This window comes from Sander lucioperca, chromosome 23 (assembly GCF_008315115.2).
Source record: "Sander lucioperca isolate FBNREF2018 chromosome 23, SLUC_FBN_1.2, whole genome shotgun sequence".
In the NCBI taxonomy this organism is placed as follows: Eukaryota; Metazoa; Chordata; class Actinopteri; order Perciformes; family Percidae; genus Sander; species Sander lucioperca.
This window is the reverse complement of record NC_050195.1, coordinates 20,543,314-20,559,241: the sequence shown is the minus strand read 5'-3', so window position 1 is coordinate 20,559,241 and position 15,928 is coordinate 20,543,314. Positions and strand designations below refer to the sequence as shown.

General features: G+C 41.9%; 1 protein-coding gene across 3 annotated transcripts in view; it reads left to right on the top strand.

Moving 5' to 3' along the window:
* Window positions 1–1,215: 1,215 nt before the first annotated feature.
* The window catches only part of tmem108 (transmembrane protein 108), a 49,897-nt gene continuing 35,184 nt past the window's right edge, over window positions 1,216–15,928 (top strand). For 2 of the 3 annotated variants that reach the window (XM_035998213.1, XM_035998214.1), the window contains exon 1: window positions 1,216–2,011. The gene's annotated coding sequence lies outside the window, so the exon portion shown is untranslated. The remainder of the gene's footprint in view (window positions 2,012–15,928) is intronic. The other variant, XM_031292922.2, reaches the window with a different exon arrangement.

Sequence of the window (15,928 nt, the reverse complement as noted above, 5' to 3'; positions counted from 1 at the left end):
AAGCATAGGTTACAAGTGATTTATCGCCAACAGAATGAGAAAGCGAGTTTTTAATGCACTGTTTTATTTTTTGAAAAACTATTATAGCCAGGTATATTTAATAACAGTTTATTTTGTTGACTCATATTTACATTGTCATCTAACCAAAACTACTTTTACAGTGGCTGTTTCCAGCAGCTCTTTCCTCGTTACAAGTGAATACAATTAATTCCTTGTATCTGCTGTTGATCTCCCCATGCAGTAAACACCAGATTTTGTTTACCCGTTGTTGATTTAGGCCTAGTAAAGTGATGTGCTGTTTCATACCAGGGTGCCAGCTGAGGTTAGATGCCCCTGTTCTGTCCCATATGGACGGATAAGTGGTTTAACCTCAAAATAGATGGAGCAGCTGACGGCCTCCCTACAGATTCAGCGGTGAGCTGCTGTTTAAGAGGTGTGGGAGCTGCATTGACAGAGGAACATGACTCAGGCTGCTGGTCCGGTAGCCTCTAGCCCTCCAACAAAGTAAGGTAACATAAGGCCACTTGAAGAGGCTTAAACCTAAAAAGAACATGCAAAGTTAACTTTTTACCAACAGCAGTACTATCCGTTATTCAGTTATAGCAGTGGTTCCCAACCTTTTTGATTTATGGTGAATTAGAATGAAGCAATTGCTTGCGACAATAAGTTATGAGCTGTTCCACCAGTCGTTTTCAGATATTTACATTTAAGACCTGAAGAGATAAAACTATCCAGCAGAATAAAATAACAAACAAACACATGTTGTGTTACCTTTCCTACCCAGTTCATCTTCTTGCGACCCCTTAGATATATCTTGGGACCCCAATTTTGATGGGTCCCGGCCCCCAGGTTGAGAACCACGGTGTACCACTTTGCACTAAACTGATCAGAAGTCTTATGCAATGGTCTAATGTGAGTCTATTTTAGTATAACTCACACTAAAAGGTTTAGCAAATCCTGATTTAGTCGACAGATTAAAATAGATTAAACCTATCTGGGAATAGAAGAAACCCACTGTAGCCTGCAGGACATATGCTAATGGACAAACACATTTTGTGAAGCAAATGAATCAAAAAGAGAAGCTGTAGAAAATAGTTGTACTTAGTTAATCGATTAAAGGATTAGGCTACTAATGAATCAATTAACCATGTCACATACAGTACATGTGTTGTGTCCAACTGCTCTAAAAGCAATTGTCTATCAAAGATCCTGCGGCTTTAAAGTCAGCCTACAGTTTCTGCAGCAGTGCACCACGAGAGGCTTTGTAGAGATGAAATAGTACAATATCACTGCACAGTTGGCTTTGGTTGGTTTGTCCACTGAGTCAGTATATCTGAACGGTTTTCAGTCAACAGGTGTCCCGCGGGCTAATCTCAGTTGAGTTTCCTCGACGCTTTATTTCGTCATTCCGCCGCCTCCTCTCCTGTAAGGTAACTTTTTTAAGGTTTTCTTGTCGGGACAGTTGGATTCAGAACAGGGTGAGCACGACTCTCTGAACAGGGAGGGAAACTCTGCAGCAGTCCTCATTAAAATTCCCTGTCCGTACAACTCACCACGAAAGCCTCCTTTAGTGGGTGGTACCGGCGTCCTGCGCGCCTCTTTAATTGCGCATCACGCATTAACGAGCGATCACGGATCACAATTTCAGCAGCAGTGGCCGCGCGGATCACACTGCCTTGAGGTAGAGAGTTCGCTTCATGTCCCGCTATTTACGGCGTCAAGGCTGAGAACGGAAAGGTGAGCGCAGAGTCCCAGAGGTCCAGCAAAGGGTGGCACCCTACGCATCTAATCCAGCGGCTGGACACGCTGTGCGGTGACCCACAACGACACGGTCCGCTCCTGCAGTGAGCTTCACTTGGCTTCTTGTTGCAGCTCATGATTGTGACATTCTCGGTGGGGACTGGCAACATGTGCGCCTGGTTGGTGTGAAGTGTGACACAGCGGCTTTGGGGTTTCATTTCTCTCGGATACGCCAAGTACCCGACGTTACGGCGCACCTTGTGTATAATAGGTAAGTACATCAGTTTATTCTCTACTTCAGATCAGACAGCTCGCCCTCTGCTATGTACCTGCAGTGTGTTTTATTGGCTGCTCGTACAATACATCTGCATATTGACTATGTTGAGCATCCAATTTGTTGAAATCCTGCTGACAGTTATGAGCAGTGACTGTCACAGACACGAGCATCAAATCCCTGTCAGTGCTGCATCCAACTATCACTGCAACAGATCCCAATATATGGTGACATAGTTAAGGTATTGGTTGATTCATGTTTTGTATGGGATTCAATATTGTGTCAGTCTCTTGGCAATCCTAAAAAACGAAAAGTATCGTGGTCAATTAAGAAAATGTGCTCTGAAATGTTTCATTAGACTTCGGGTGCCACTTAATTCTTGGAAAGATTAATGGTAAAGATCCCATGCAGTGGCTGGCTGTAGTCCCAGTTTATTTACAGCAGTAGGCTTGTTTACTTCCAAAAACGAGTTAAAAGTTTTTGGAGAGCCATCAATCTTGCAACTTGAGGATCTCTGCCATAAGTGCCCTTCAAGTGGTTTATTTCTCAGCCAACATGGAGGCAACAATAGGAGAAAATCTCTTAAAACATAAGACCACCATGAGCAAACCGGCATCACCAAATACCCCATATGAGTGTGGAGTTCCAGCATTGTTTTCAAGCACAGTGGGATGTATAGAGTATAGAGTAAAGTGTGTACTAATTGAACCTGCCGGCCACTCTCCATTGTGCAAAGAATGTTTGGTTGCCTTTTCTCCACAGAAAGCCCCCATTTCTTTGTTCTGGGGGACAATCCTCCAGTGCCATGTGTGTGCAGTGGTGGGGGGAGGGAGAGGGGTCAGCAGGGGTATTGACATCTGTAGCTGACAGCTTCCTCGGGGCGAGCTGACATGCTGTGATACCATGAATGGGTATTAGGGAACATATGAGCAAAGCACTTAACAGTAATGAGGACATTTATTCCTTGTACACAATGCTCGGTGACCAGCCATATATCTGCAGAGATATCACGCAGGGCTGCAAACTCTGTCAACATTTATTGAATGTAATTTGATACATAAAGACGATTTGTGTCATAAGGAATTACCAAAGTTCTTTCATCTTCGGGGGACATAAATGTCTTTACCAGATGTCTGTATTGTCAAGACATTTTACGTAAGACCACAAATGTGAACCTCATTGTGGCACCAGAGAAAATGTCAGAAGATTTGCCAACATTTTAAGGATTCATCATCTGGGGACCATGAATGCCTAAACAAAATTTCATTAAAATCCATTCAATATTTGTTGCAATACTGGTGGTGGACCAGCCACACTGCTAGCATAAAGCACCGTAGATTCTCTGGTGTCAGCTTCTTAATTGTGAGGATTTGCTGCTTTATATCATTTTTAATTTAATATTTTAATGTTTTCTTATAAGTTGTTTAGAAATGGAAGTAATTGGAGGAATGTCTCTTTGGGCACCGGAAATATGTGATAGGTATTTTTCGAAATGTCCTTACATTTTATAGACTAAGCAACTGATTGATTGATTGATTTATCGAAAAAAAATACAGAAATCACAACTTTGTCCCAATGGGCTTCACAGTCTGTATAGCACATGACACCCTTGATAACTGGCCCTTGTTTTGGTTACGTGAAACCTCCCAAAACAGTGTCATGAAAGCTTATAAAGTCAAGACTGGATGAATGACATAAAGAGGACATCTTTAGAGGATTTTGGGTAACACTTTACTTGAAGGTATCAACATAAGAGTGACATGACACTGTCATGAACACATGACACTGTCATAACACATGAACCCTAACTCTAACCCTAACTTGTCATGACAAAAACCGAATGACACTGTCTGACAGAAGCGTTATGTCATAAACGTTTATGACTTGTTTATAATGTTTATGACATGTTCATGACAGTGTCATGTCACTCTTATGTAGATACCTTCAAATAAAGTGTAACCGGATTTTGCCTGTAGGTTGTCACTGACAAATCCTGCCAATTGTTGCTGACATCCTGTATGATTGAGGCCAAAGTCAGCCATTTCAACAGCTTCCTATTTGGTGCGATATCTCATGTCAACATTAGGAAGAATTTTTAGAGGGCAGCGGCTGAACAGTCTCCACAGCTGCTCTCTTATCGCCAATGTCAGGAAAAGTCTACATTAACACTGAAAAACACCCGGAAACTATCAGCTTTCTCATCCAGAGCAACAGACCTCCCTTAAACAAACGTATCAGGGAAGTTCCAGGAAAAGGGAAAATCTGTTTTCTGACTCTTGCAGCAGAAAGTCCAACTGATGGGAAACTGTTGGGGAATGTAGCTATGGCAGTGTGAGTGGGTTTCATGCTTGTAAGTAAGCGTCCCTCATGACTGGTAGAGAGTGGTACACCATGAGGTGGAATGCAGCCCCCATGGGCCCCTCATGCTGCACAGTATGTGTTCAGGATGGACTTCGCACCTTAGTCCAGCCTGACAAAACAGCATGTGGCCAAAACAGGATTTCACCTAAGCAGAGGGAGGAAAAAGCAGGCTGGTGCTTGTGCCATTTCTTTTCCTGTGTTTTCTAAATGCCAGGCAGTAATAACGAAGGCCCTCAGCTGCTTTTGAAATGAATTTCATTTAAGCTGAGATCAGGGCTCGTATACAAGAACCACGGGGGGAGGTGCCACGCTGTAAAGCAAGCGAAAGCCACTCTATTCAACCAAAAAGAATCCCCCCCCAGCCACTTATGATCCTATCAACTAAAGAGCAGTCCCATAGGACCAGAGGGAGCCTGGGCTGGTAGTGCTTAAAAAAAAAACCTCTCTCTTTCGAAGTGTTAACATTTGAAAGCCATACCGCATACAGTAGTATCTGAGCATTGGGGGTTGAATAATATAGGTGCCTTAGGTAAACAAAAGACTTGAGTTGCAGCAACCCCACCTGCCCTGAGCAGGCACAGGAAAAGCAGATAGTTGGTAATGAATAACTAACCATTATGATGATGAAAGGGGGCGATGGGCACGGGGAGATAAGAATGTGGCGACCATCCGAGCATGAGGTGTTTACAATGGGGAATTCCTCACATTCCTCAGCTGCAGCCATGCCACTCCAATCTGCACCTCCACCCACTGATGGTCACCCTCTGTGCCAGGAGGGGCCCATAAGGTTCCTCCACAGGAAATAGCTGTTGTTAAGGTGTTATGTAAAGCGATTTGTGAGTATTGCTTTAGAGATTTTGGGGTATTAATAGAGCTAATACAGCAGGCTGAGGAACATGTTCAGTAGATCCCCAGAGAGTTAAAATTCAGTTCAAAATTCAATTGGAGATTTTTCCACACATTCAAGCTGAAGCAAAATGATGGCGCTGTTAGCATACGTTTCACTTCCTGGTGTTGTTGTTCTTGGTATCCAGTAAATTGTCACAGGTACACCAGGTGATTGAAGTGATAAGATGAGATACAATTGGCGTGAAACGAGCAGGTGTGATGCAACAAATGTGATGAACATTTCTTGATAGCCGTGTGTGGTAAGCATCCCCAACCACAACAAGCAGCCTGGCTCCTGGGATGGCAATGTCAGTTGGTCCATCACTGAAAACTATACAACTATTTCAAAGATGCAAGAGATTACATTTTGTACAGACATTCTTGGTGCCAAGAGGATGGACCCTAAAGACTTTGGTGATCCCCTGACTTTGCAGAATATTCACTTATCCAGTGAAATATCTCAACATCTGCTAGATGGATTGGCAGAAACGTAGGTTCAACCATTCATGGTTCCCGGATGATGTATCCTAATGACTTTGGTATTCTTCTGACTTTTCCTGTTGTGCCACCATGAGATTCACATGTGTTGTTCTGAGTGAAATTTTAACCACTAACAGATAAATTGCCATGGGATTTAGTCCAGGCATTCATGTTCCCCTCAGGATGAATTGTAATAACTTTGGTGATCCCTTAACTTACCACCAGCAGGTCAAATGTTTAATTTGTTCAATAGTTTATAACTTAATATCTGCAATTTCCCATCAGCCTCATGTGTGCTTTGTATTTAGCATGCTATAAAAACTAAACTAAGATGTTGAACATGGTAAACATTACACCTGCTATACATCAGCAAGTTAACCTTGTCACTGTGAGCTTGTGAGTATGCTGACGTTAGCATTTAGCCTCACAGAGCCGCTGGCATGGCTGTAGACTAGTCTTGTTTGACTAGACTTATTTAATAAAGGTTTGTTCAAAAGTATTCAGATCTGAAATATTTAACCTGCATATATCAAACTATAGGATGATGTCTAAGTGCTGCACCATAATTCCTAGTGGATTTCTCAGTGTTTTAAGGGTTACATTGCTCATACGTCTATAAATATGTGAGGAAAGCTAGTCTGTTGCAGTACTATTTTAAAATCATGCAATAAATCAACCTATATATCTGAAGTGCAAATGCTTAAAAAAAATATAAAGTATAATATAGAGCACTTTTCATGCAAGAGATGAAGCTCAACACTTTACAATTGCTAGCTATTGCTTTACTTTACAACAAAATGCAACACATTAAATCGAGGCCAAATAGACAATAAAGTTAGACAATAAAAGACAGTAGATAATAAATTATATAAATGAAAGTAAAAAGAGACTATTAAGAATAATAAAATGAGAAAATTATTAGAAAATAATATAAATGGTCTGGGAGTGTGAACAGGTGCATGAGTTCTGGAATAAAACAACATCAATAATATCTGATGTGATAGGATGTCGAATTCCTACTGACCCGATTGTTTTGTTACTTAACGACTCTAAATTACACCTGCTTGGGAGACAGAGGAAAATTTGGCTAGCCGGCTCAACTGGAACCAAGAAAATGATAGCTCAACGCTGCACAAGTATCAGACTTAATGACCTCAGCCCCACAAGAACTAGGGGAGGTGTGATTTCTGTTTATTTGTTTTATTTTCCTCAAGACCGCAGAGGGTTGGGGTGGGTGAGGGTTTTTGTTCTTGTTCAGTTTGTGTTTCTCTGTTCCGTATGTCTGCATATAAAAAAACAAAAAACAAAAAGTTGATCTAAAAAAAAGAAAATAATATAAATGACATTAATTGAAAGCCAAAAAGGATTTCAGCTGTCATTTAAAAGTTTTCACAGAGCCCATATAAGGAAGTCATGAAGCTGGAAATAACTCAAGTCTTTCTTCCCTCAGTCTATTAAATCATTTTCAGGGTTTTTTTGAAAGACTTTTAACCGTAACAGTTACCTACTAATCACAAAACAGTAATTATCTTTCTCTATTTGATCAGTTTGCCCCTTTAATCCAACTGTCTTGTCACACAAAAAAGGATAGAATAGAAAGATAAAATATTTCTCACATTTTGTGGTGGAGAAGTGTTTAATACCCACATGTGAAAAGTGAAACACAGGGACTCCTCTGTAAGCAACCTCGGGACACAGAGGGTTGGTGTTTAAGGATCAATCATCACATTTTTTTAATGCAGCGCAGATGACTGGGCCTAATAGGATTATGAAAAGGCCTGGTGGGGGGAGAAATGGTCCAGGGGGGCACACGTTACCCCTGCAAACCCAGCCTGGGGGTCATGTGATAGAGGGGGACAATACTAGCAGGTGTCAGCCTGATAATTACGGGATCTGAGGCTGGCTCACCTATGAGGATTAATGCCTCTAATGGAGGGCAGGTTGTGACCCCGGCAAGCAAGGAAGCAACTCACCACCCCCCAAGAAAAAAGAAAGAGCCTAGTCTTTGGTTTCCTTGACAACTTTTTCAATCAGGATATTCAGGCGGCTCTGGCTCAGTGGTAGAGCGATCACCTGCTAATCGGAAGGTTGGTGGTTCTATCCCTTGCCTTGCAGTCCCATGTCGAAGTGTACTTGGGCAAGACACTGAACCCTGAGTTACCCCCGATGCTGCGCCATTGGAGTGTAAATGTGTGTGAATGTTTATCTGATGAGCAGGTGGCACCTTGTACGGCAGCCTCGGCCACAGTGTGTGAATGGTGAATGGTTCCTGTACTATGTGAAAGCACTTTGAGTAGTCGTTATATAAAAACAGGCCATTTACATTTAGTTCTTTTAGCGCTGAACTTCTCGTAACACCAAAAAGCATTTCAGTTATAATTTATGAATACTTGTCAGTTATACTCTTTGGATACAGCAAATTGTATTCATAGTCCTTTGTTTTATCCGGCCTCCAATCTTTTGCGCATGCATTCAGTCAAAATCAAACCTTGTTTTCTGTCCAGACTCATCTGATAGAGGCTGCAGATTAAAGTGGCACCATATGCTGGGGACTGAGAAGCCCCCTCCCCATGGTAGAGCGTATTATTGTACTCTATGTCACTGTCAGCAGCTAATTGTTGTGGAGGATTGAGGTGACGGGGGAACAACTCCCCTATCTTGTCTTAAACGTTTGGTCATCTCTATTTTACCCTTATACCTTAATCGAAGCATTTTCCTTTCCTACCCTTTTTCACGCTGTTTGAGTCCGAGTTGAGGCAGTCTGAATGCCAGGAAAGGAAATCTGGTGCTCTTGAGAATATAAAACCATTGTTTTCTCTCTCTGCCCTACCCATGCCGCATATGGCTCATTTCATGGCTGCTGGAGAACCTGATTGATGGGCTGAAAAGCAGCGGGGCTGATGTTGCTCATGTACAGTGCTTGGCAAGACAAGAGCTAAGTCCTCTTCCAGGTCACATGAGGTAAAAGTAAATAAAAGAAGAGACGGAAGGAGGAAAATTTGTCAGACTGCGATAGAGTGCCAAACTGCTCTTTATAACAAAAGCACAGGAAAGGTGGTTTTCCTAAGAACTCTTAGGCTACATGACCACTAAAGCATGTAAGCCAGAATGGTGCTACAGTATAGCTGTGTTCGAAACCGTCCCCTCATTCACTTACTCACTATTCCCTAGTATTAAATAATGAACTATATAGGGAATGACCAAACGAGATTTCGGACACTCACTGAAAACACATCGTCAGTAGATGCGGCGGTTATGTGTGTGACGGAGGCTGGCACGCCCAGCATCATGTAAACAAACCAAAATAAAAACTAATACGTCCCTGAAACAAACCGAGCATAACAAAGGTTATATACAGTATATGTTGAATGTTACATTTACACTGTTTAGAAATGAAAGCCTGTTCCATTTTTCCTTTTCAGTTTTCGCGGTGACTTCTGCTTCTTCTTCTCCTCTGGGAAAAAACGGCCGCGCTGCATTGTGGTATATGGGAGTTAAATGTAGGCTACAATGTATGTACACTCAAATTAGCTGTGCATTGTGGGTATTTTATAGTGGACTATATAGTGAATGAAATTAACCGCGGAGAATTCAAACACCACTACAAAATGGCGAACACACTATATAGTGCACTATTTCAGTGATAGGGAACGTTTCGAACACAGCTCATGTCTCTGATGCCGTCCTTGCCAAAGGTGTCATGGGAGCTGACATTTTTATCGTAATTGCATTAACAACCTCTAGAAGAACTCTTCAAATATTAGAGAGCAGTTTATGTGGTTTTGCTCCCATTCTCCTCCTCCGTCTCGCTCTCTAGTCTAAAAGATTTCGTGGCCCTAGGGGGCTGGAAAGCTGTCTAGTAATCTGAGACAGCATTAATACTGAATAAGATGGAGCGAGGCGTTGGCCCTGCAAATTAATTTACATACACAGAGCGGCATTTAAAAAATGTAAACACGCAAAATTACACAGTGGGATATCGCCTGGTTTGTGTGTGTGAATGTGTTTGTGTTTCTGGTAGTGGTGGCAGCAGGGATGGTGGTTTGTGGCAGCTACATCACCATGGAGACAGTGGCATTATCGTGTAGCGAGGACGTTGATGCTGGAGCAAGTATAGCATTGGCAGCAGAAAGGAGCAACATGGCAACGGCAAAATGTGAGTGGACAGGCTCTAGGCAGACTTCTGGCTTTATGTCAAACACAAGACACTTGGACATATTTCCTCTTTAAAGCGTTGTTCACTCTCTTTCGCTGCTAACTTCACAGTTCTACTTTCATATGGTTCTACCCCTGATCCACTGTACCAAAAGATCCATGTTCAAGCCCAGATTATCTCATACTGAGAATGGCACTGTTGTGAACGACTGCTGAAGCTGCTGGAATGACTCCCCCCTCCTCCCTCCCTAAAGAGGAGAGTGTCCTTTGAAGAGAAGAGATGACTTGACGTTTTGGGTTTGTTAAGCTGCAAATAAATTGGTCACACACAGGCTGTTTTTGCTGTAAAAACACTGCAGCTCGCTGTGGTATACGATGTGTCAAACATGCCGTAGTAACTGCAATGATTTTTCTCCCTCTCTCAACACTGTAATGAGAGTTTATGCATCTGGTTCTGTTGGATTGTTTCCTTTGCACACTGTTGCAGACTTCAAGGACTATGCCATTGTGTTTGCAAATGTTACTTCCTTAAAGTTATAATCCTGGGAGAGTTAGATGAGAGGACCAACCCTACATGTTAATCCTGACAACAGTAATGTAATTTTGATCAAAATGAATGCAGACATGATGTTCAATGAGATGGATTACATCATTCAGAGGGAAAAAAGAAGTGTGATTTTCATAAAGTGAAGAGAAATAATGATGCCTAAACGACAAAGACAAAAAAGTTCTAAAACATAGTTGCATGGATTGCAAAATGGTTAGCTGTGATGTGTAAGGGATTTGTAGCTACAATGTGCAAAACTACCGGAATGGTCCTTTAAATTGTGATAGTTTTTCCGTCATCTTTTCAAGAAACTGTCACCACAGCAACTCTTAAAATAATGTCAGGGAGGTTTGGCCCGCTCCTCTGCTTTCCCCTGAGCTTTCGCTCCATTCTTCACTCTTCCACTAATAATAGATCCTGCTGCTCATCCACGATGTATTGTCTCATGCCCAACATCACACAGAAGAGAGAGGCAGCAGAGTGATGGAGGGAGCGACACCTGCAAATTCTCTCCCAGGCCAGCTCTGTCTCCCCGCGGGGGCCAAGCATTTGACATTTAACTACGATAGTCGTAAACAGGTCACTGGAATGCCATTGACATTCATTTTTCTGGCACAGTTTTGTCTCTTTGCAACTCTGCTTCGTGGCGGTTTAAACCCAGGACTGGATACCTTTTGAATCCCACAGCTTGTCCCTCCATTCTATCGGTAAATGCAAAAAAAGAGTTGGCACCAAGCAAGTTTAATCAGTAAACATTTCGCCTAGTGCTGAAAAATGCCGATTACGTCTTCTCAAAGTGACAATTTGCAGCTTTTCTCTGTTTTATATCATTATAAAATTAATATATTTAGGTTTTTATACTCTTGCTCACACGAAAGAGCAATTTGAAGACATCTTCTGCCCTCACTATGTAACACTTTTTGTTTGTTTTTCCTTTTATTCTGTCCCCCAGTGGGTGGAGACCAAAAACTCCATGAACTTTCCTGATGTTCATTATTTTATCTGTTTGATGTCAGAAAAAAAGGGCGTGTATCATCTGTGGTTTATTACTTAATCATAGACTCTGTGAAGCTAACCAACCAAATCACCCACAAGCTCGCAGCTCCACCTCCTCCCTACCATAGCATTGAAACACCATTTCATCCATAATATTAAACACTTCTGACTCGTGTGTGTGTGTGTATGTGTGTGTGTGTGTGTGTGTGTGTGTGTGTGTTATGCTGAGTCTAACTTTTTCCTCTGCTGTTTACCTATTCATTTATTCCGCCATGAGTGATGGCACGGGCAAACCAAAGCTCTCCATCCTCTGGTAATTAAACATCTGTTGGTGGGACATTTTTCTCCTGGAAAGCATTTAAAAAAAAAAAAAACACACATACTCTGAAATGCTGTGGTGGGCGTCCCGGGCTAGCGTCGGTAATGAGCGTGCTGAATCGTAGCACTGATTGCTTCATTATTTCTTGGATAGGCGTCTGTGAGAGCAACTTGATGGATGGTGCATGTCTGAAAGAAAGCTCCTTACGTGAACGTCACACTCTTCAAACTTTAAGGCTACCTCATACCTATGGCAACAACATTATTTACTAATTGCAGGTTTGGAAATTTCACCCTCATCTTTCCTGATCCTCTTGCTTCAGACTTGCTCAATGTGACACCAAAGCTCAATGCAATGAATCACCATCATCAGTTACTCAACGTAAACACATGAATCCTCTCATATTCCTCTTGTGTGCTCCTGTTCAGGAGTGTTAGAGTTGTGAAAGAGAGGTTTCTAAAAGTAGCTACATCACAGAAAGCTTCAAATCTGATTCAAAATAATTGCTTGTTTTGCTCACAGTGGTTCAGCACGACCCTGTGGGCAGGACAGCAATTATCAACTGTGTATTCCATTTTCACAGACGAGGATTATTTTTGTACACGGTAAGATATTGATGGCTGTTTCTCATTTAAGGTTTCCGTCATTGACAACAATGATTAATCAATGTATTTGGAACTGGGATTGTTTCCAAGGTGATGGATGGTTGTGACGGGCTTTCAACGTTTCAAGAGAAATATATTGTGTGTTAGAAAATTGATAGACAACAATTTCATTATCATTTATTATTTCTAAGTCATTTTTAGCCACACTAGCTGAGTGGCTTGTGCTTATACCATGCTAACATGCTGCTAGGTAGCATGCTAAGTTAGCTAAACTAAGACGGGGAACATGGTAAACATTATACCTGCTAAACAGCATGTTGGCATTGTCATTGTGAGAATGTTAGCATCCTGCTACAATTAAGCTCAAAGCATCAGTGTACCGAAGTACAGCCACACATAGGAGGCTATGTGGTTAACCCTACCATATATTGCCCATGACTGTAGACTCTCAGTCTTGCTTTAAGGTAAATGCCAAGCATTTGGTTCTCAAATGTGAACATTTGCTGCTTTCTCTTTCATATCTTTATTAAGTGAGTCTCTTTGGATTTTGGACAAAACAAGCAATTTGAAGACGCCACCTTGTGCTTTGAGAAATAGTGATGGCCATTTGTCCACTATTTTCTGATTAAATAATCATGAAAATATATATATAAATATGGACACATCTGATGATTATTTACAGTGTAAAAAAATCATCAGAACAGCCATATTTAAATTACTTCGACCATCTGTGGACAAAGCTTAAGAAGAATTCTGATTATGTGAGTTTACGAAAGAGAATTCTCTCAATCAGCTTGTATTGCTATTTGAAATTGCATTTATTTTACTTCAAAGTGCTTGCACCTGAGGCCGTCTCATAAGCAACAAAAATCGCACACACGGTCGATCACTTGTGCTCACTTTATTGCTAATGAATTCTTTTCTTTCAGCGATATTTCTTACCCAATAGTGCTTGTCTGCTTGATTCTTTAACATTCCAGTCTATAGACACGCAAGATTGTTCAAATTCTGCAATTATATTTGTTATTTGCTGCTTTTCTTACAGCAATACTTTCACCCTGGCAAGTATAGTTGCAGGGTGTCTGCTCTGTGATATAAATCCATATCACAACTCTGCCCATTTGACACCTCCTCCTCTGTAACTGGACTCCCACTGGACTGGCCTCAGTAGGGTCTCACTTTAAAATGTCAACCCTGACAGGTACCCAGGCCGTCATATCTTTTCTCATCTCCAGGCAAACATCAGTCCCAGAGCCACAGAAAGTGCTTGCTCAAGTCATTACCGCTCCCTTTCCATCAAGTTTCAGCTCCAAACCACATACCACTTCTTTAATCATTGCACTCTCCTGTGGGGTCTGAAGAAGAAAGGTCACCTCTATCCAGATGGAAGACTCCAGGCTCCATCACTCTAAAATTGAATCACCTCTGGATTGTGCCAATCACAAACATGCATGCATTGTGTGTGTGTGTGTGTGTGTGTGTGTGTGTGTGTGTGTGTGTGTGTGTGTGTGTGTGTTCGTGTGTTCGTGTTGCACCACATTCAATTTAGTCTTTGTGTAATTGGCTTATTAGGCCTTTAGTCTGTTCAGAGAATTGAGCAACTGGGCAGCTCGTCCATAAGTAAATTCACCAGTTTCAGGCCAATTGTCTTTGTCATGTTTTTATAGAGTGCATCTGCCATCATCCATCAGCCTGAATCACATGAAGAAGGCGTAATTGATGCGATGTGTGTGTGTGTCTGCATACAGCGAGCCAGGCACACTTTCAGGACTAGCAGCTCTTGTAGTTAATCCGTCTCACTAATAGTGGGGGTTGGAGCAGAGGGGGGAGGAGGAGGAGGAGAGAGGAGAACAATACAACATCTCTCCCTCCTTCTCTGGACACGTGGTCGTCGCCCGGTGGGAAATCTCTGGACCTTGGACGTTCTCTACGGATGTTTCTCCTCTCGGTTACTCGTACCAGTTGGCTCTCAGCAGTCTCTGCTACACCGCTCAAGGAAACGAGGTACAATACACCCCCCCCCTCTCCAAAAAACATCCTTCTCCACTGCTTTTTGTTCCTGCCATTGTCACTAGACAAGAGGCTGCGTCAAGAGGTAAAATTAGGAATGTGTGTGTAGAGTAAGGAACTTCCTGGACTTTCTGAGGTGTGTGCTTTACACGTTACATTTCTGCAGAAAGTATGTCTGCAGCCCATGAACTATGACAGGAAGTGTAGAGAGACAGTGGAAACAATATGTATTTTCCCCTTCGTTATGCAAACTCTTTATAGCATAGGATTGCTGTGTCTACCTCATGGACATTCCTGAATGCACCAAAGGGCCTTGTTTCCTGTCCTGCTCCGGACGTGTGGTTCATAGATACTCTTTAGTAAGATTATCAGCTCGTATGTCTACAGGAAATAGTAAAATAAACTGCATTTTTGTTCCGTTACATCTTGAAATCCAAATATCAGTATTGTTCTGGAACAAAAGGATTTCCTTGGTTAGTCATTTTCTTTTATGGTTACCTCAGTTTCTTTAGTTTTCTTCGTTGCATTTTAGTCTCAATTGTGGCCTGAAGAGGCAACACTATACAGTATTTGAGCATATCAATATGTTCGACAAAAATAATCTCAAAAAATCTTTTTTATAAGATAACTTATAATTATCTAAGATATTAGATCAGAATTATTTGGTCAAATATCCAGTATTTTACAATTTAAAGCAACAATTTGAGTCACAATCAACATCTAAACAAAAGTTTTTGAGGAAACAAACTTCAAATCTGCCTATTTGGTTTATGTTGGAATGTGAAGGGTTAAATTAATTGTTGACCTATCAGAATTGTTCTTCCTCTGCTGTTGCTGGGGAAGAAGTTATGCCTTCAGCTCTGTGATTAGTGGTCCAGCCATACATTTACAGAGGGCCAAGCAATAGTTGTTCTATTGCATTAATCTATTAATCCACTATACAATTTTGCATCATGTTTAGCAATAATGATAGCTTGAGTCATCAGACTTTAAACCACTCTGACCCAACTCTAAAGCCTGTTTTATGCTTCTGCGGAGGCTGAGAGAAACAAAGTGTCTCCCCTGTGTTTTCTGACCAAGTGGGAAATCTGTAGCAGAAAAAGTTAACCCTCTCCTTGATTCCATGTTGTTTATGGAGAAGGAGAACCAGGAAACGAGTCAGGGGAAATGCAACGCTACCAAGCCACGGCCGAGCGACGTGCGTAGCTGCGACGTGTACTTACATTTTTCGAGAGGTGCACGTCAGGCTACGGCGTAGGGTCCGGCGTAGGGTCCGGCGTAGACGCAGAGGGGTCTGCGGGGGTACGCCGTTGATTCGACGCAGAAGCATAAAACGGCCTTAACAGCCCAGAGTTTGTTTTTGCCCTCAGCATGTTGAAATAAGCACAATGTCCCACCTTGTTAAATCTGTTATGCTAACTTGAAGGGATTAAGCTGGTTTATGGTATTATGCCCTCTGTGTTGGTGGCAACCCGGGGCTTCTTACTTTGCATGGAATAAAATCTAGAATAGTAGGGCTAGGTTCACGCCCAGAGGGTCCAACCTCTTGGTTT